At 37.9% G+C, this 21,544-nt stretch overlaps 1 protein-coding gene across 1 annotated transcript in view; it reads right to left on the reverse strand.

Moving 5' to 3' along the window:
* The window catches only part of GGTA1 (glycoprotein alpha-galactosyltransferase 1 (inactive)), a 150,874-nt gene that overhangs the window by 66,343 nt on the left and 62,987 nt on the right, over window positions 1-21,544 (reverse strand). The gene's annotated exons all lie outside the window — the stretch shown is intronic.

Consider the following 21,544-nt stretch of genomic DNA (forward strand, 5'->3'; position numbering starts at 1 on the left):
TTTACTCCACCAAATTGGGTGTGTATGTGTTAGTCCCTCCTTGAGGCAGCTCTGATGAATTTAAGGTCTTTGATCCTTTTCTGATAAATGTAAAATTCATTTACTGCCCTGCTCCTCTCCCATCTCTACCCCCATTCCATAAGCCTTTTCCTGTTTCTTTCCTGTAGGATTTCACCTCTGTCCTTTCCCCTCCCCCAGTGAATTCCCTTCACCCTTAACCCTAAAGATATCATCACCTAGCTAGGTGACACAGTGGAAAAAGCATCACTCCTGGACCCAGGGGAATCCCAGCCAAAACCCGGCCTCAGACACAAGACAGTCGCCCACTGTACAACCCCAGGTATGTCCCCCAGCTCCAATTTTTTATGGTTCTCTAGGGTCTTGTATTTGAAAGTCAAATTTGCCATTCAGTTCAGGTCTTTTCATCACAAATATCTGAAAGTCTTCTTTTTCATTAAAGTTCCATTTTTTCCGCTGAAAGATTATGCTGAGTTTTGCTGGATATGTGATTCTTGGTTGTAATCCCAATTCCTTTGCCCTCTGGAATATCATATTCCATGCCCTCCGGTCCTTTAATGTAGAAGCTACTAGATCTTGTGCTATCCTGACTGGGGCTCCACAATACTTGAATTCTTTCTTCTTGGCAGCTTGCAATATTTTCTCCTTGACCTGAGAGCTCTGGAATTTGGCTATAATATTGGTAGGAGTTTTCCTTTTGGGATCACTTTCAGGAGGTGATTGGTGGATTCTTTCAATTTCTATTTTAGCTTCTTCTTCTAGAATTTCAGGACAATTTTCCCTGAGAATATCTTGGAAGATGATGTCTAAGCTCTTTCCTTGATCATGGTTTTCAGGTAGACCAATAATTTTCAAATTATCTCCGCTGGACCTATTTTCCAGGTCAGCAGTTTTTCCCAGAAGATATTTCAAATTGCCCTCTATTTTTTTATTCATTTGGATTTGCTTTATTGTGTCTTGGTTTCTCATAAAGTCACTGGCTTCCATTTGTTCAATCCTAATTCTTAGGCAATTATTTTCATCAGAGAGTTTTTGTAGCTCCTTTTCCATTTGGCCAATTTGGCTTTTCAGGCTGTTGACTTTTTTCTCATGTCTTTCCTGCATCACCCTCATTTCTCTTTCTATTTTTTCCTCTACCTCTCTAACTTTATCTTCAAAGTCCTTTTTGAGCACCTCTATGGCCTGAGACCAATTAATATTTTTCTTGGAAGCTTTAGATATAGGGGCCCCGATGCTGACATCTTCCTGTGAGGGTGCACCTCGGTCTTCCTTGTTACTGAAGAAACTTTCTATGGTCCTCACCTTTCTCTGTCGGCTCATCTTGCCTCTCTTTTACTTGCCTTTTAGCTCCTTAAAGTGGGGCACTGTTTCCAAGCTGCAGTATCCCAAACTTAATAAGTCCCAGGTGGTATGATTTAAGGAGGATCAGGTTCTTCACTAGCCTGGCCTGTTCCTTGGTCCGGTCCATAGATGACCCCAGGCCAACTTGCTAATCAACCAGCTTTGTGTGTTGTGGTTGTTACCTCTGAGGAGCCTGTGCCCCTCCCCTACCTGGGCCACTGCTACTCAAGCCTACCTCCTGGTTCTCAACAGGGGTGAAAAATCTAAGTTCTGCCTCAGCACCAGCATAGACCCCTGTAGTCTCACCCCTGCCCAGGGCTCAGCCCTCTCACCAGACTGTGAGCTTAGTTCCAGACGACACTAGCGCTTCAGCTGATTCAGAGGCTCTGGGGGTCTCCTTCTCTGGTGAGGCCTTCCTGGGACTGGATCTGTGTTAGGGTGACTGTGGGGTTGGGCCCGACTCCTGTATCAGCACAGCAGCTCCCTCCTTCTGACCTTCCAAGCCATTCTTGGTTAGAAGATGATTTCAGCACATTCTTCTGTGAGTTTTGCTGCTCCAGGCATTTTCCTATGGTGTTATTTGGATGTTTTTTGGAGCGGTGTCGAGAGCTCACTCGTAAAATGATATATTGTTGGATCTCAGTTTTGTTTTGTTTTTTTTAAAATAAGCTTTATCCTTTACAATCCTTACAATCGGATTCATGACTGGGATAGCAGTCATGAACTACATCTCACCAAAACTTAATGAAATATGCTTCATTGTATCAGGAGCTCTAGTTCATCCTGCTTATTGCTCTTATGTTATGCATTTGAGGAAAGGCACCTAAGGTTATGGGCTGAATTGCTGGCTCTCTTCTTCTTTTTTTTTTTTTTGGTGAGGCAATTGGGGTTAAGCGACTTGCCCAGGGTCACACAGCTAATATCTGAGGCCAGATTTGAACTCAGGTACTCCTGACTCCAGGGCCCATGCTCTATCCACTGTGCCATATAGCTGCCCCCTGCTGGATCTCTTCTTGCTAATTATTGACCTTCTTTACCATATAATTTTTTTATATTATATCTGCTATCTTCTATGGTACATATATCTATCTTGGAAGATAACTTTGAGCAATTTTCTCCCCTCCTCTCTCTTTCCTATTTGAAAAAATTAGTTTAAAAAAATTAGTTAAAAAATTGATGTCAAAATTTATATGTGGAGATGTTTTGCATGACTACTCATTTATAACTTATATTGAATGGTTTGAGTTCTTGGCGGTGTAGAGAGGGAGAGAGGAAGAGAAGTTGGAACACAAAGCTTTAAAAAAAATTGATCCTATGAATAAGAATTTAGGTGAATATTTTACCTGCCCTTATAAAATGTATTTCACACTGGATCATGAGTCCATCATACCAATATTTAAACTTAGCTCTCTGAATCCAGATTTTCCCAAATGAGAGATCTTACCGAGGCAGAGGGAGTAAAATAAAGCTTCATGATGGAGATAAACTGGCCTTGAATCACATAATTTTGGTTAGAAAAAATGTGTAAAGTTACTAGTCTATCTTATGCCAACCATCTTCAATTTCCAAAAGTTTTAATTCAGCCTCTGCTTGAAGACCTACAAGGATGGAAGTCTCATTCATTCTCTCAGGGAACCTATTTAATTTGGCACAATTTTTAATCATTATAAGCTTTTTTTTTTTAACTTAAAGATGGAGGCTTCTACTTTTAATGCCCTTCCCACTGTTCTTTGTTCTGCCCTCTAGAGCCAAGCACAACTAGTTGGATATCTCTTCCATATCACAGCCTTTCAAATACTTGAAGATAGCAGTCCCCTAAGTCTAATCTCCAGGCTGAATGTCATCCGTTCCCTTAAGAGGTCCTATATTATAGTCTACAGTACCCTCATCATATGGTAGTTTGCAGAAGAGGGAGAGAAGGAAAAGAATAAGCATTTATAGAATATCTATCATGTGCCACGTATTGTGCTAAGCACTTTATCTCATTTGATCCTTGTAATAACCCTGTGAAGTACATGCTGTTATTATTCACATTTTACATTGAAAGAAACTGAGGTGGGGCAGCTAGGTGGCAAAATGGATAAAGCACTGGCCCTGGATTCATGAGGACCTGAGTTCAAATCCAGCCTCAGACATTTGACACTTACTAGTTGTATGACCCTAGGCCAGTCACTTAACTCTCACTGCCCCAGGGAAAAAAAAAGAAAAACAAAAGGAAAGAAACTGAGGCAAACAGGTTAAATGACTTGCCCAGTGTCACATAGCTCTTAAGTATCTGAGGCTGGATTTAAACCTAGGTCTTCAAAACTCCAAGCCCAAAGCTCTAACCATTACCAGCTAAGCATTTGTTGATGTTTTTCTTAAAATGGTCTGACCAGGGTAGAATAGAAGTGAAACAACCATCTCTTGTTGCCCTAGGATTTTTTTGACTGTCATACTGGGAAGGGAGAATAGACTAAGGAAACCCATCCTACACAGAGTTATCAATAAGAATGACACAGGGAGAAGAAAGCACAAGATGTGTTGGGGAGAAAGTGGCAAGATGACTAGGATGGCAAATTAACGGTGTACCTGTAAGAGAGTCACCCGAAATAAACTTAAAAGTAGAATGAGGTTAGTTCACAGAAGGTCTCAAATTCCCACTGGTTGTGTATTTGGGAATACTGGGATTATAGAATCACAGATTTAGAGATGGGAGGCATCTCAGAAATCACCCAATCCAAATAGGGTTAAATGACTTGGCCAAGGTCACACAGGTAGGAAACAAAGGGCCAGGATTTAAATTAAGGTTCTACAATCCTAAATCTTGTGTTCTTTCCACTGTAGTATAGATTGTCTGTGTGGAAGGGAGAAGGGAATAACTTTAAAAAAAAAGAAAAAATATAAAAGGCTTCCAGCCAGTCCCTCTGAATAGGAAATGATGGCACAGAAACAAGGAAGCAAGAGGTGAGGCTGGTTTGGTGGAGTCATACTTGGAGATGACTAGGGGACATTTAAATGATAATGCTTAGGAGCCAGAAGTGCCAGACAAATGATATGCATAAGTATAAGATCCTAGAGAACGCCTGTTAATATACTGACCGATTTAACTTGTTTATTAAGCTCTTATAATTCTGCTATTTGGGGCATCTAGGTGGTGAGTAGAAAGAGTGTCAGACCTGGAATCAATAAGACTCATCTTCCTGACTTCAAATCTGGCTTCACACTAGCCTACTGTGTGACCCGAGGCAAATCACAGCCCTGGTTGCCCTAGTTTCCTCAATGTGTGGTGATAATGAGGCCAAAGGTATGAGACTGAGCCTAGTAGAAAACAGAATCACAAGGAGGAAAATAGAATGTGGCCTTCTATTCAAAGCAGCCCTGCCAGACATGGAGGCCAACACCTGTAATTCCTGCTTCTACGGAAGGCTACGGCTGGTAGATTGCTCGAGTTCAGGAGTTCTGAGCTACAGTAGGACTAAAGCACTGAATTCAGCACAAATATGGTGGGCACCCTGAGTATGAAGAGCCACCAGGTGACATATGATGGGGTGAACCAGCCTAAGTCAGAAAAATGGAACAGGAAACATCTATGCCAATAATTATTGGAATTAGTCCATGAGTGCTACTGTACTTACAACCTGGGTGAGATAGAGAGACTTAGTCTCTTCCTACCCCTACTAAAGAAAAAGATAGCTCTGCTTTACAATATTGAAGGGGGAAAAAGAATGGATGACTCTGTAATTTATCACTTCCACTGTAAAGAAAATTAAAGCACTAAGTTCTACAGATAATGTATCAACATTATGGGAACATAATGGGAAGACAAAATGATGTAGAAATGAGTATTCTTACATTTTTCATTCTTAAGTGCTCTTTGGATTGATGACATACTGAAATGTTTACTACAAAACATGCCATGCACAACTGAAACTGATGGAGTGTACAAAGAGTGAGTGTGTTCAAAGGAATAAATACATGAGATATGTCTTTATACAGCATTGGAGGGCCATGCCTTGCCCTTACTGGGGAGTTGGGGGTGTGGAAAGAGGAGTTTTTTCCCCACAAGAACCAAAGTTTCATAGGAGTGATTTTGTTCTTTTGTTGTTTTGTTCTTTTGAGTGATTTGCTCTTTTGTACATTCTGTAATGAGGTGTATAAGAGCTGAAAGAACTACAGACTTTGGAAGTTCTGGGTTCAAATTCTAATAATCACATCCTAGCTATAGAATTTTAGGCAAGATCCTTTGCTTCTCCCTCTGTAAAATGGAGATGACAATATCAATGCTACCTACCACAGCTATACTGGGGAATAAATGAGAGTGTCTAAAAAACACTTTATAAAATGGAAAGATTATACCAATGAGAGGTAGTATCATGATGATTGTTGTAACTTTTTTTTGTGGGGGTGGGGGTGGGGGGTGGGCAGGGCAATGAGGGTTAAGTGACTTGCCCAGGGTCACACAGCTAATAAATGTCAAGTGTCTGAGGTAAAATTTGAACTCAGGTCCTCCTGAATCCAGGGCCGGTGCTTTATCCACTGCGCCACCTAGCTGAACCCTGAGCTGTAACCTTTAATAAATTCCAGTGGCTTTCTAACACTTCCCAAATCAAACAGAAAATCCTGTTTGGCATTCAAAGCCTTTCATAACTTGGTCTCTTCCTACTTTCAAGTTTGTACACCTTACTCATCCCCATGTATTCCGCTATCCAGTGACACTGGTTTCTTTGCGATTGCTTGAAAAAGACACCCCACCTGGGCATTTTCGGTGTCTGGCCCCCATGCCTGGCTTCCTTCAAGTTCCAACTAAAATCCTACCTTCTAAAAGAAGCCCTTCCTGATCCTCTTTAACGGACAGAGTTGTTTGCTTGTTGTCTGCCCTCCCCCCCACCCAACCTCCATCAGTCTGTGAGCTTCTTGGGGGCAGGGACTGTATTTTACTTTTTTTTTTTTTTTTTTTGGTATCCCTAATGCTTAGCACAGTGTCTGACACATAGTTGTCTAAATAAATGCTTGTTGACTGTCACCTCTGATGATGGCAGATAGGGTGCTAGACTTAACTCCTACACAAGCAATTAGTGACATCTAATATCTCCCTCACTATCATGGAGAAAATCTAGATTTGTTGTTACCTTTGTCTGGTACCAACTTTATAATGACTTACTATCTGTTCAAATATGGCTCCTGCAGTCTTGGCACTTCATTAGGTGAGAAAGCAGACCCTGAGATCTGTTCGTGACCTCTTTCAGGATACTTTGGGAACTGTACAAAAGAACTGTCACAAGAGGTGAACTTCCCTCAAAAAACACATTTTATTCATCTTTTAGTTCTTCCAAAGTTGAAAATATCAAGTCCAACTACTAAGGAGAGAAAAAACAAAACAAAACAAAAAAGCCTGTCTCTCCTAAAGTCACAAGACACAGAATGATCTGTTCTTGAACGGGTGAGTGCAGAGAAAACTGTGGTATAGGACAATACAAGACAAGTCAAAATGAAGACCAGTGGGGAAAACAAAAGTCAGGAAGACCAGAATTCCAATCCCACCTCAGAAACTTACTTACTAGTTGTGCAACCCTGGGAAAACCTCTTAACCTCTCTTAGCCTCCACTTCCTAAATCTATAAAATGAAGGCGTTGATCAGTGCAGTCTCAAGGGTGTCTTTAACCTCTAAAAATATGATCCTATTATCCAGTACTGCTAGTCTGAAAAAATGTGGCATTTATAATCAATGAAAATTCATAATCATTTATTAAGAATCTATTATACGCCAGAGACTGTGCTAAGCAATTTCCATCAAGATCTTGATAACCTCACTGTCTTCTACTGGGAATTTGATTTTCATTGAGCTTTCTCCTTTCTCTGGGTCTTTGTTCACACCCTTCCCCCTGCCTGAAATGGCTTTCATCCTAACTTCATCTATTGGAGGCTCTCTCTTCTATCAAGATCTAATTAACCCTTATGCTACCTACCTCTTCCACGAAGCCAACAGTACCTGGTGAACTCCCCCAACTTAAGCAGATTGGCTCCCTTCTCTGCAGCTTAGTCTTAAAGAGGGGGCAGCTAGGTGGTGCAGTGGATCAAGCACTGGCCCTGAAGTTGGAAGGACCTGAGTTCATGAATCAGCTCAGACACTAGCTGTGTGACCCTCAGCAAGTCACTTAACCCCAATTGCCTTAAGCAACCAGGGCCATCTCCAATCATCTTGATGAATATCTTGCCACTGCACCCAAATGGCTGTGCAAGAGAGTGAGACTGGTGACCCTGAATAGACCTCCCTCACTTAAATCCACTTCATTGCAAATCATGACATTACCAGGATGTCACAGAATCGACAAAGAAGTCTTACAGAGAGTTGCCCTGGGCTTGGTATGAACTAAGAACTTCTTGCCTTTGTGGCTGTCTATCGATTATACCAAGATACATTTCTCCCTCTTTATCAAAGTTATTTTGGCCACCAGATTAGCACAGGAGTAAATTATAAGTGGCTGAATTGACATTGTGCCTCTTTCTAGTTGCACAAGGACATTTATTCTTAGAAATGAACAGTAGGAAAAAGAAAACCAAGCCAGGGCCCCACACGTTGGAGACCCTTGAAATTTTCAACAAGGAGAGACAGAATCAAATCGACATGATACTTCTCAGCCAAACTGAACAGTTGTTTAAAAATTGTTTTGAAAAGCTGATGTTTGAAAGGCAACATTTAAAACAAACTTCTTTCTGTCTGTCATGACAAAGTGCTTGTCTATCCCAGTTTTTGCCACACCTAAAGACTGGTTTTCTTTCAAGTTTAAAACTGAGAATATTTACTTAATGATTCAATTTTGTTTCCTATAGAAAAGCATTTCAGAATGGTGTTGGTTGAATCTGCAAAGTCCTCTGTTTCTGTATTACAAGGCTCAGAAACAACATATATCACTGGCTCTTCAGAGAGCTCTTGGCAAAGAACATGTCTTGAGAAACACATTCCCATTTTTTCCTGGAAGACAATTAGGTACTTGGCAGCCAACTTAGAGTGGAGACCTTTCACAATTTTCAAGATTGCCTCAATTCTGACAGCTGATGGCCTGCTGATCATCTTGTCTAGCTGGAAGAGAAACACTTGGAAATGTGTAATTCTGCTCAAACCAGAGGATCATAAGATTTAGACCAGGAAGGAACTTTAGAAGTCATGTAGTCCAATATTACAAGTGATAAACCCATACAGGGTAAGAGATATGAATCCAGGTCCTTTAACTCTAAATCCATTGCTCTTTCAGTAGCCCAAAAGATCCCACTTTCCTTTCTCTTTCCCTGAAACATTTTCCTCCAATACTTGTCACAATCCTATTCATCCTTCAAGACTTTGAGACTAAGAACTCTAAGGAAGCTTTAACCAACTCTCCAAAGTTAGCACTTATTCCTCTGAAAATCTCATAGCATTTTATCTGTGCCTTTTTGTGTACTTCTAATTGTTGTTATTGAAATAGCGCTTTAAACTTTACAAATATCATTTAATTCTACCCTCACAACAACCCTGGGGAAGTAAGTGATATTATTTTCATTTTACAGATGAGGAGAGTAAGATAGAAAGAGGTTAAGTGACTTGCTCAGGATCACACAGCTAGTAATTGAAACTGGATTTGAACTCAGGTCTTCCTGACTCCAGGTCTAGCTCTTAATCAACTGTGCTATGTATTTGTTTCTATTTTATGTTATGAATTATGTATATATTTTATTCTACCATAAACCATAAGATTAATAATAACAAATGGTGCAGAGTACTTTATATGAAGTATCTCAGGCAAGCCTCATGACAGCCTTGTAAAGTATTATTATCATCCCCATTTTACAGATGAAAAAAGTGAGACTCAGAGACATTAAATGATTGGCCTATAATTATTCACTAAGTGTCAAAGTTAGACTTTGAACCAAGTCTTTCTGACTCTAAATTGTGATAAAATAATGGAATTTGGCAGACGCCAAGGGGTCCCACCTGATTGATTGAGTATTGTTTGAATTGGCTGAGAATGAGAAACTAAGTATCTACTTAAGGATGATTGGATGGGGACCACACCTGGCTGGCCCTGAGTGACCTGTTGGTGTACTACTGACATCAGCAAGAGATCACTCTCAACCAATCAGCTTGAAGGACCTCCCCTTTGGGGGAGGGAGAGAGGAACAAGGAAGTGAATGCTTGCTCAGAGAAGAATTCTTTTTTTGGTGAGGAAGAGGCGCATGGCAGCAGATGGAGAACAGGAGTCCCACTTGTCGTTGGGACATTGGCTTGGTGGTAAGAGATGTCACATGAGCTACTAGGAAAGGAAACTGATTTCTTTCTCTTTGGCTATACTGAATTAGATCTAAGCTAGGATTTCCATGCTATAAGGAATCTGTTCTCAATCTCTCTCTTCACTAACTTATCTTTCTTTCTTTTTGTGAGGCAATTGGGGTTAAGTGACTTGCCTAGGGTCAAAGAGCTAGTAAGTGTCAAGTGTCTGAGGCCAGATTTGAACTCAGGACCTCCTGAATCTAGGGTCGGTGCTCTATCCACTGCACCACCTAGCTGCCCCTTCACTAACTTATAATATATATTTTAATAAATCTTTAAAAGCCTAAACTCTTGCTGAATTTATCAGTGATTTTAGCTTCCCCCAAGACTGGGGGGGGGGCAGATTAGAACCCACAATTTAGTTTTTAAACACAAAATCCAACAATCTATCTGCCACAGCACTTGCCTTTCTGCTCTAGTTCTCCTAGGGCCTAATAGGACCTTCAACATGGAGTAAGTGCTTTATAAATACCTACTCTGTTGAAAATGGTAGTTCATAGCTAAATGAAATTGAGGAAAAGCTAAAATACTGATGTAAGTCATGGTTCATTCACAAACATTACTACAAAAATATTACAACAGAAGCAGAAACAATACAGCTAACTCAATTCTTTTTCCCTGGGTGAATGGCTAAGTACGTGAGCAATGTATTAGAGTAACTGCCACAAAGAATTAAAAACTTTTGGTTTCAACCTCCTTAGCCTATTTTTTAAACAGAGCAACTAACTGGTAATTCTATGAATTGGAAAGTCAGAAAATAGGCAGAAAAAAAGGAGCAAAAACCAAAAAAGGAACAGGAATATAGAAAGTTACAATGGTGACAGGGAGGATCAAGGCACAGACTTAGATGAGATCAACAGTGTCAAAATGGCTACATGGGAAGCCTCAAAGAAAAATATAATTTTATTTCAGGCCCAAAAAGAACTCCGAGAAGAACTTTCAAAAAGCAAATTAGAGAAACAGAGGGGGAAAATGTGAAAAGAAATGAGAGTAATGGAAGAGAATTATGAAAAAAGGGTCAACAGCTTGGTAAAAGAAACACAAAAAATGGACTTGTGTGGTAAAAATTATTTGTGGTAAAGATTAATATCAGAAGTTTTAGCTGAATCATTTGAGAGATTGTGCATGCTACTGAAGCAGCTTTTGAAGGACCTCCCCTTTTGGGAGGAAAGCTCGAACACAAGGAACTTTCCAGACACAAACTTAAAAGTGAGGACAGGAACAGAAGTTGGTGTTCTCTGGCTGATAAACTTAGCTGTGGCGGTGTGTGGGCGAGAGAAGTTCGGAAAACACGTGGTTGGTGTTCGGCTTTGGGTGTACTGGTTCTCGGCCCGGCGGGCAGTTTGGGATTCGGTGAGTTTTATAAAAGAAAATAGACTAAGTTTAGATCTAAGGCCATTTGTCTGTATTTCTACTTCCCTATTTCCCTAATTGGCATCACCTTTTGTTGTCTAATTAATTCCCAAGCAATAAAAACTAATCCCTCACAGATTAAAGTTCAGAGGCTCTTTTTTCTTAGTGATCTGGGAGATATATATAAAAGGGAAAAGTTAAAAGGGGGAGTTTAATGCTCCATATATCCAATTTTGAATCTCACACGTGGCTCTTCTCAGCAATGCAATGATCCAAGACAATGCCAAAAGACTTATGGTAGAAAATGCTCTCCACATTCAGAAAAAGAACTATTAAGTCTGAATGCAGACTGAAGCATGCTACTTTGTTGTTGCTTTTTTGTTGTCTTATTTATTTTTCTTGCATTTTTTTTCCTTTTGCTTACATGTTTAATATGATTGTAATATATAACCTATATCAAATTGCTTACTGGCTTTGGGAGGGGGAAGGGAAGAGAGAGTGGGAGAAAAATTTAGAACTCATGGAGGCGGGGGGCAGCTAAGTGGCACAGTGGATAAAGCATCGGCCCTGGATTCAGGAAGACCTGAGTTCAAATCCGGCCTCAGACACTTGACACTTACTAGCTGGGTGACCCTGGGCAAGTCACTTGACCCTCATTGCCCCACCAAAACCAAAATGGAACTCACAAAGCATCTTTGCATGTAATTGAGAAAAATTAAAATAAATCTGTTTAAAAACACGCACAAAAAATAGAAAAGACATACAAAAATTCACCAAAGAAAAAAACTACTTAAAAAATAGATTTGGTCAAATGGAAAAGGAGGTTCAAAAGCTCACTGAAAAAAAAATAATTCCTTAAAAATTAGAATTGGTCAAGTTGAATCTAATGACTCTATGAGATATCAAGATATGATAAAACAAAATTTTAAAAATAGAATAAAATGTGAAATTTCCCATTGGAAACACAACTGACCTGGAAAATGGATCCAGGAGAGATAATTTAAGAATATTGGACTACCTGAAAGCCATGATTTTTTAAAAAAGGCCTGGACATCTTTCAAGAAATTATGAAGGAAAACTACCCTGACATCCTAGAACCAGAAGGCAAAATAGAAATCAAAAGAATCCATTGATCACTACCCATAAAAAATCACAAAATGAAAACTCCCAGGAATGTCACAGCCAAATTCCAAAAGTCCCAGGTCAAGGAGAAAGTACTACAAGCAACCAAAAAGAAACAATTTAAATATGAACCTAGAGTCAGTATTACACAGGATTTGGCAGCTTCCACATTAAAGAAAGAGGGCTTACAATATGATAGAAGGCAAAGGAGTTAGAATTATAACCAGAAATCACCTGCCCAACAAAACTGAGTTTAATCATTCAGGGGAAAAACATGGACATTTAACAAAATAGACTTTGGGGCATTCCTAATTAACACACCACAGCTGGATAAAAATTTTAATTTTCAAATACAAAACTCAAGGGAAAGATAAAGAGATGAAAAAAGAAAAAAGAAAGAGAAAACATAAGAAATTCAATAAGGTTAAACATTTAGACAGAGGGTACAGATGGGATGATACCACACAAAAAGATAAATAAATAAAGGGGTGAGAAAGAAAACTTTACTGGGTGAAGAAGGCAGAGAAGATAGAATGGAATAAATTATCTCACATAAAAAAGGCATGAAAGAGATAGTATAGTGGCTGGGAAGATGAGGATGAGGTGGCAGGGAAAGCTTAAAGCTTACTCTCATCAGAACTAGCTCAAAGAGAGAATACTTTATATATATTCAGTTGGATACAGAAATCTATTTTACTCTATAAGCAAGTTAAAAGGGACAAGGATAAAAGGGTGAATATGGGGAGGAAGTGATCAACAATAAAACACTTGTGAGGAGGGACAGGGTGAAACTGAGAGAGAGAGAGAGAGAGAGAAGGCTAAACAAGGGAAAAATAGGATGGGGGAGCAATACATAGTTCGTTATCATAACTATAAATGTGAATGGGATGAATTCACCCATAAAACAGAAGCAAATACCAGAATGGATTAAAAACCAGAATCCTACAATATGTTTTGTACAAGAAACACATTTGAGGCACACAGGGTAAAGATAAGGAGCTGGAACAGAATCTATTATGCTTCGTCTAAAAAAAGCAGGGATAACAATCATAATCTCACACAAAGCAAAAGCAAAAATAGATCTAATTAAAGGAGATAAGAAAGGAAACTATATCTTGCTGAAAGGTACCATGGATAATGAAATAATATCAATACTAAATATATATTCATCAAATGGTATAGTTTCTAAATTTTTCAAGCAGTTGAATGAGGGGCAGCTAGGTGGCTCTGTGGATAGAGCAGTGGCCCTGGATTCAGGAGGACCTGAGTTCAAAACTGGCCTCAGACACTTGACACTTGCCATCTGAGAAATGCACCCCCAGGCCTGGCTGACATAGCAAACTTCCAACTAGAGAACCACCCACAGGACAGGTGTGACTTGGCCAAGGCATCCCAACTCAGGGAGCAAGCCCAGGGCAGTGAGGAATCCAAAAGCCACAGAGGCCTCAGAGCAGAAAGCCAGTGACCAGACCGCTATCTCCCAGCACAAGAAGTTTGCAACAGTGGCCCCTGTGCCCCAGAAATGGACCTCAACTTTCTTAGTTTAAAAATAGGCTACAATATGACTATGATGTCATTATGGATTAGTTAGGTGGCACAGTGGACAAAGCACCAGCCCTGGACCCAGGAGACCCCAAGCCCAAATCCAGCCCCAGACATAAGACACCCCACCCTGTCTGCCCCACAAAGAACAAAACATAAATGCTTTACAGATATCATCCCTTCATATCCAGTTGAGACCTGTGTCTTCTGTGAATTCCTTACTGAGATAGTTCGAAGTATTATCTTCCCATGTAGGAATGTAAACAGTTTGATTTTTTAATATCCCTCATGAAGTCTTTTTCCTGTTTACCTTTGTGTTGGAGGAATAAACTGGAGGAGGGAGAAGGGGAAAGATGGTCTGGGGAGAGGTAGTTCACATGAAGGAAACAAGAAAAAAGCTTATGGAGGAGAGTAGAAGAGGGGGGAGGAGTTGGGGAGTGAGTGAACCTTAATATCATCAGAACTGGTTCAAAGAAGGACTAACATACATACTCAAGTAGGTATAGTAATATATTTTTGCCCTGAGGGAGAGGAGGGAGAAAAGGGGAAGGGGGAAGAATGGAAGGAGGAAAGGGCAGATTGGGAGAGGGAACAGTAAAAACCAAAACACTTTAAAGGAAGATGAAGATGTTCTGCATTACTGCACAAGTATGACATATTGAATTGCGTGATCTCATAGGGATGGTTGAGGAGGGAGGAAGAAAAATTTAGAACACATAATTAGCTCAGGGACCTTGATCTCATTGGAGTGGGCTCATGGAGGGAATAGCTTTCATACCCAATTGGGAGGAGCAATCTATTTAGCCCTGCAGGAAAGTAGGAGGGGAAGAGGATAAGGAAGGAAGGGTGAAAAAAGGGAGTACAGAGCGAGGGAGAGGATAGTCAGAAGTAAAACACCTCTGAGAGGAATAGGTAAAAAGAAGATAGAGTAAATGTCATGGGAAGGGAGTGGGATGGAGGGAAATAGTTATGATTATTGATTATAATGGCAAAATGTATGGTACCTACTTTGCTGGGCTTTTATGAAGAAAATTCTCTGTCAAGCTTAAGGTACTATATACAGGTTATGATGAACAGGATACTATCAGAAAAACCTGGAAAAACCTACATGAACTAAAGCAGAGTGAAATGTACTATATACAAAATAACAGCAATAGTGGGGGATGATCTGCTGGGAAGCATGTGGTTATTTTCAGCAAGGCAATGATCCAATATAACCCTGAAAAACTTATGAAGATTGCAGCCCATCTGCAGAGAAAGAAGTGATAGTATCTGAAAACAGCTGGAAACACATTAAACAAATTTTTTTTTCTTTTCCTCTTTGACAATTCCTTAATCCGAAGTTTTGGGTTTTTTGACTGTTTTCTCTCACAACTAGATAATATGGGCATTTTTCCATGACTACTCATGTATAACTTATTTTGAATTGCTTGAGTTCTTGTGGGTGGGGAGTGGGAATGGAGGGGGGAAGAGAAGTTGGAACACAAAATTTTTAAAAAATTGATGTTAAAATTTTGTTTTTACATATATTTTGGAAAATAAAATTCTATTCAAAGAGAAAAATAGGCTACAATATGACTATAAAACAAAAAAAGGATCCTTACCTTTGACAGCTTCTATGGCAACAGGGAACACCAAAACACCAACTCAGATGAGGATAATACTGTCAAAATGCCTCAAGGGAGAAGATGAATTGGTCTCATGACCAAAAAGCTTTCTTGGAAGAGCTCACAAAGGCTTTTAAAAATCAAATGAGAGGTAAAAGAAAAAATGGGAAAAGAAATGAGAGTTTCACAAAAAAATTATGAAAAAGGAGTCAATAGCTTGAAAAAGGAAGCATAAAAATTGACTAAAGAAAACAATCCCTTACAAAATATAATGGGGGGGAGCTAGGTGGCACAGTAGATAAAGCACCACCCCATGGATTCAGGAAGACCTGAGTTCAAATCCGGCCTCAGACATTTGACACTTATTAGTTGTGTGACCCTGGGCAAGTCATTTAACCCTCATTGCCCCCCATAAAACAAAACAAAACTACACATAGATGCAAAATACAATTGGCCAAATGGGTGAAAAGAATTGGCCAAATGGAAAAGGAGGTGCAAAAGCTTACTGAAGAAAATCATGCCCTCAAAATTAGAATTCATCAGATGGTAGCTAATGACTCCATGAGACACCAAGAATCCATCAAGCAGAATCAAAAGATTGAAAAAATAGAAGAAAATGTGAAATACCTCATTGGAAAGACAACTAACCTAGAAAATAGATCCAGGAGAGATAGTGTAAGAATTATTGGACTACCTGAAAGCCATGATGAAAAAAATAATCTAGACACCATATTACAAGAAATTATCAAAAAGAACTGACTTTATATTGTAGAATCAGAGGACAAAATCACCACTGAAAGAATCCACTGATCATCTCCTGAAAGAGACCTCAAAAGGAAAACTCCAAGGAATATTGTAGCCAAATTCCAGAATTATCAGGTGAAGGAAAAAATACTACCAAGCAGCCAGAAAAGAAACAATTTAAATATCATGGAGCTACAGTCATCAGGATTACACAGGACCTGGCAGCTTCAACATTAAAGGATCAGTAGGCTTGGAATATGATATTCCAGAAGGCAAAAGAACTAAGATTATAACCAAGAATCAACTACCCAGAAAAACTGAGCATTAACTTTCAGGAAAAGATGAACATTCAATGAAATAGGGGATTTCCAGGGTTTTCTGAAGAAAAGACCACAACTAAACAGAAAATTTGATCTTCAAATATAAGACTAAAGAGAAATATTAAAAGGCAAACAGAGGGGCAGCTAGCTGGTGCAGTGGATAAAACACTGACCCTGGATTCAGGAGGACCTGAGTTCAAATCCGGCCTCAGACACTGGACACTTACTAGCTGTGTGACCCTGGGCAAGTCACTTAACCCTCATTGCCCCACCAAAAAAAAAAGAAGAATAGGCAAGGATGAAACAAAACTATCATTCTTTGCAGATTATATGATGGTATACTTAGAGTATACCATCTAAACTAAAAACCTACTTGAAACAATTAACAATTTTATCAAAGTTGCAGGATATAACATGACCAACAAAGCTCAGCAGCAAGAAATAGAAAGAGAAATTCCATTTAAAATAACTGTAGACAATATAAAATACTTGGGAGTCTACCTGCCAAGACAAACCCAGGAACTCTATGAACAGTTACAAAACACTTTTCACACAAATAAAATCAAATCTAAATAATTGGAAAAATATTAATTGCTCGTGAATAGGCTGAGCTAATATAATAAACAAATGACAATTCCACCTGAATTAATTTACTTATTCAGTGCCATACCGATCAGAATACCTAAAAATTATTTTATAGAGCTAGAAAAAATAATTACAAAATCCATCTGGATGAACAAAAGGTCAAGAATATCAAGGGAACTAATGAAAATAAAAATGCACAGGAAGATGGGCTAGGTCTACCAAATCTGAAGCTATACTATAAAGCAGCAGTCATCAAAACTATTGGGGGGAGGGCAGCTAGGTGGTGCAGTGGATAGAGCACAGGCCCTGGAGTCAGGAGTACCCGAGTTCAAATCTGCCCTCAGACACTTAACACTTACTAGCTGTGTCACCCTGTGAGCAAGTCACTTAACCCCAATTGCCTCACTTAAAAAAAAAAATCTATTTGGTACAGGCTAAGAAATAGAGTGGTAGATCAATGGAATAGAGTAGGCAATTGATCAGTAGAAAATAACTATAGTAATCTACTGTTTGATAAACCCAAAGACTTCAGCTTCTGGGACAGGAACTCTGTATTTGACAAAAACTGCTAGGAAAACTGGAATATAATATGGCAGAAAGTAGGCATAGACCAACATCTTATACCATATACTAAAATAAGGTTAAAAAATATATAACCTATATCATATTGCTTCCTATCTTGGAGTGGAAGAGGGGAAGGCAGAGAGGGAGAAAAATTTGGAACTAAAAATCTCATGAAAACAAATGGATAAATACTAAAAAAGAAAATAAAAAGAAAAAAGTTGGTTTGTTCCCTGAATTGAAAATTAAAAAAAAAAAAAATATATATATATATATATTTTTTTTTTTTAGTGAGGCAATTGGGGTTAAGTGACTTGCCCAGGGTCACACAGCTAGTAAGTGTTAAGTGTCTGAGGCCGGATTTGAACCCAGGTACTCCTGAATCCAGGGCTGGTGCTTTATCCACTGCTCCACCTAGCTGCCCCTGTATAATCTTTTTTTAAAAATTTATTTTATGGGACAGCTAGTTGGTGCAGTGGATAGAGCACCAGCCCTGGATTCAGGAGGACCTGAGTTCAAATCTGGACTCAGACACTTGACACTTACTAGCTGTGTGACCTTGGGCAAGTCACTTAACCCCAACTGCCTCACCAAAAAAAAAAAAAAAAAAAGAGAGAATACATGTTATTTTTGAAGTATAAATTCATTGTAGCCATCAAATGAGGTCATGTATGTAAAGGCACATTATAAACTATATCTAACTGTAAGTCATTATAATTGCAAGCAATCAAGATAAGTTATAGCTTGTCAGTATTAAAGTCTTACAGCCACCATATTTGAAGAACCCAGCTGGAATTTGGCTATTCCTTGTTGATTTTCTTTATAACCTCATTCTACATCTGGGTTGGTTGAATTGGTAACATTTTATCAATTTATAATAAAAAATGCTTTGATAACTAAAAAAAAGTGGATCAAAGAACAAATCATAGAAACAATAATTTCATTAAAGAAAAAGACAACAATGAGACAACATACCAAAAGTTGTGGGATAAAACAAAAGCAGCACTGAAGAAAAATTTATATCTCTGATAGCTTACATCAATAAAACAGAAAGAGCAGATCAATGAATTGGGTGTGCAACTAAAAAAAAAACTAGAAAAAGAACAAATTAAAAATCCTCAGTTAAACATGAAATTGAAAATCCTGAAAAATTAGAGGAGAGATTAATAAAAGTGAAAGAAAATCATTGAACTAATATATAAAACTAGAGGTTGGTTTTATGGGGGAAAACAATAAAATTGATAAACCAGTGGTTAATTTGATTGATTAAAAAAAGGAAAGAAAATCAAATTACCAATATCAAAAATGAAAAGGGTGAATTCACCACCAATAAAGAGGAAATTAAACAATTATTGGGCTCTGTTTTGCTCAATTACATGCTAATAAATCTGGCAATCTAAATGTAATAGATGCATATCTACAAAAATATAAATTGTTCAGATTAACAGAAGAATGAGAATACTTAAATAACCCAATCTTAGAAAAAGAAATTGAACAAGCCATCAATGAACTTCTTAAGGAAAAAATGCTCAGGGCCAGATGGATTCAGAATAATTAATCTAAATGCTATATAAACTATTTCAAAAAATAGGCAGAAAGAGTCCTATCAAATTCCTTTTTATATCATGAATATAGTCCTGATACCTAAACCAGGGGGAGCAAAAACAGAGAAAGGAAAGTATAGATCGATTTTCCTAATAAATATTGATGCAGAAATTTAAAATAAAATAAGAACAAGAAGATTACAGCAATATATCACAAAAATCATACACTATGACCATGTGGAATTTCTATCAGGAATGCAGGGCTGGTTCCATATTAGGAAAACTATTCGCATAATTGACCATATCAATAACAAAACCAACAGAAATCATATAATTATCTCAATAGGTAAGAAAAAAGCCTTTGACACAATAAAACAGTCATTCCTATTAAAAACACTAGACAAGGGCAGCTAGGTGGCTCAGTGGATAGAGCACCAGCCCTGGATTCAGGAGTACCGGAGTTCAAATCCGGTCTAAGATAATTGACACTTACTAGCTGTGTTACCCTGGGCAAGTCACTTAACCCCAATTGCCTCACCAAAACAAAAACAAAAACAAAAACAACAACAAAAAAAACACTAGACAGCATAGGGAAAAATGGAGTTTTCCTTAACATGGTAAATATATCAAAAACCGTCAATAAGCATTATCTGTAATGGAGATAATCTAAAAGCCTTCCCAATACAATCAGAGGGGAAAACAAGGCTATTCATTATAACCACTATTATTCAATATTATCCTAAAATGCTAGATATAGCAATAAGACAAGAAAAAGAAGTTGAAGAAATTAGAATAAGCAATGAGAAAAGAAAACTATCACTCTTTGCATATGATATGATGGTATACTTAAAGAATCCTAGAGAATCAAATAAAGAACTAGTGGAAATAATGAACAACTTCAGCAGGGTGTAAAATAAACTCACATAAATCACCAGTATTTCCATCTATTACCAACAACATCCAGCAGCAAGAGATAGAGAAATTCCATTTAAATAACTCTAGACAATATAAAATTACTTGGGAGTCTACCTACTGAGACAAACCCAGACACTATTTAAACAAAATTACAAAACACTTTTCACACAAATAGATCTAAACAACTGGGAAAATATTAAAATATTAGTTGTAGGCTGAGCTGATATAATGAAAATTACATTTATACTGAAGTTATTCCATTTATTCAGTGTCATACCAATAAAACTACCAAATAATTATTTTATACAGCTAGAAAAAATAATAACAAAAGTCATCTAAGAAGAACAGGTCCAGAACATCAAGTGACTCAATGGAAAAAAAGCAAATACAAGAAAGAAGGTGGCCTAGAAATACTGGGTTTCATACCATATTTATAAAGTGGTAATTATCAAAATAATCTGGTGCTGGCTAAGAAACAGAGTGATAGATAAGTGAAATAGATTAGGCACACAATACATTATAGTAAATGACCAAAGCAATCTAGTAAATGATAAGCCCAAACACCTGAGTTTTGGGGACAAAAACTGCTGGGAACACTCAAAAACAGTATGGCAGAAACTAGGTATAAATCAATATCTCACACTGTATACCAAGATAAGGTCAAAATAGATACAAGATTACACACAAAGGATAATATACAGAAATTAGGAGAACATTGAATAGCTTGTCAGATCTATGGATAAGGAAAGAATTTAAGACAAAACAAGATAGAGCATTACAAAATGCAAAAACTGATCTTTTTGATTATATGAAATTAAAAAAGTTTTTCACAAACAAAACCAATATAACCAAAATAAGAAGAAAACTGGGAAACTTTTTTTTGCAAAAAAATATCTCTGATAAAAACCTCACTTTTCATATATATGGACTCTTACAAATTTAAGAACATGTCATTCCCCAACTGATAAATGGTCAAAGGATATAACAGTTTTCAGACAAGGGAAAAAGCTATCTATAGTCATATAAAAAAGTACTCTAAATTACTATTTATTAGAGAAATACAAATCAAAACAATTCCTAGGTACCACCTCACAACTATAAGATTGGCTAATATGACAAAAAAGGAAAATAATAAATGTTGAAGGGAATGTGGAAAAATGGAATATTAATACTAATTGATAATACTAAATAACAATGGTTGGTAGAGTTATGAACTGATCCAACCATTCTGGAGAGCAATTTAGAACTATGCTCAAAGGGCTATAAAACTGTGTATACCCTTTGATATTGCAATTGCCATTGCTAGATCTGTATCCCAAAGATTTTTTTTAAAAGGGAGGGGAGGACCTATTTGTACAAAAATATTTATAGCAACTCTTTTTTTTCTGGTGCTAATAACTGAAAATTGAAGGGATGCCCATTAATTCAGCAATGGCTGAACAAGTTGTGGTATATGATTGCGATGGAATATTATTGTACTATAAGAAATGACAAGCAGGATGATTTCAGAAAAACCTGTAAAGACTGAGAGGAACTGATGCAATGTGAAGTGAGCAGAACCAGGAGAATGTTGTATAAAATAACAGCAATGTTGCAAAATGAAGA

This window comes from Dromiciops gliroides, chromosome 2 (genome assembly GCF_019393635.1).
Source record: "Dromiciops gliroides isolate mDroGli1 chromosome 2, mDroGli1.pri, whole genome shotgun sequence".
NCBI lineage: Eukaryota > Metazoa > Chordata > Mammalia > Microbiotheria > Microbiotheriidae > Dromiciops > Dromiciops gliroides.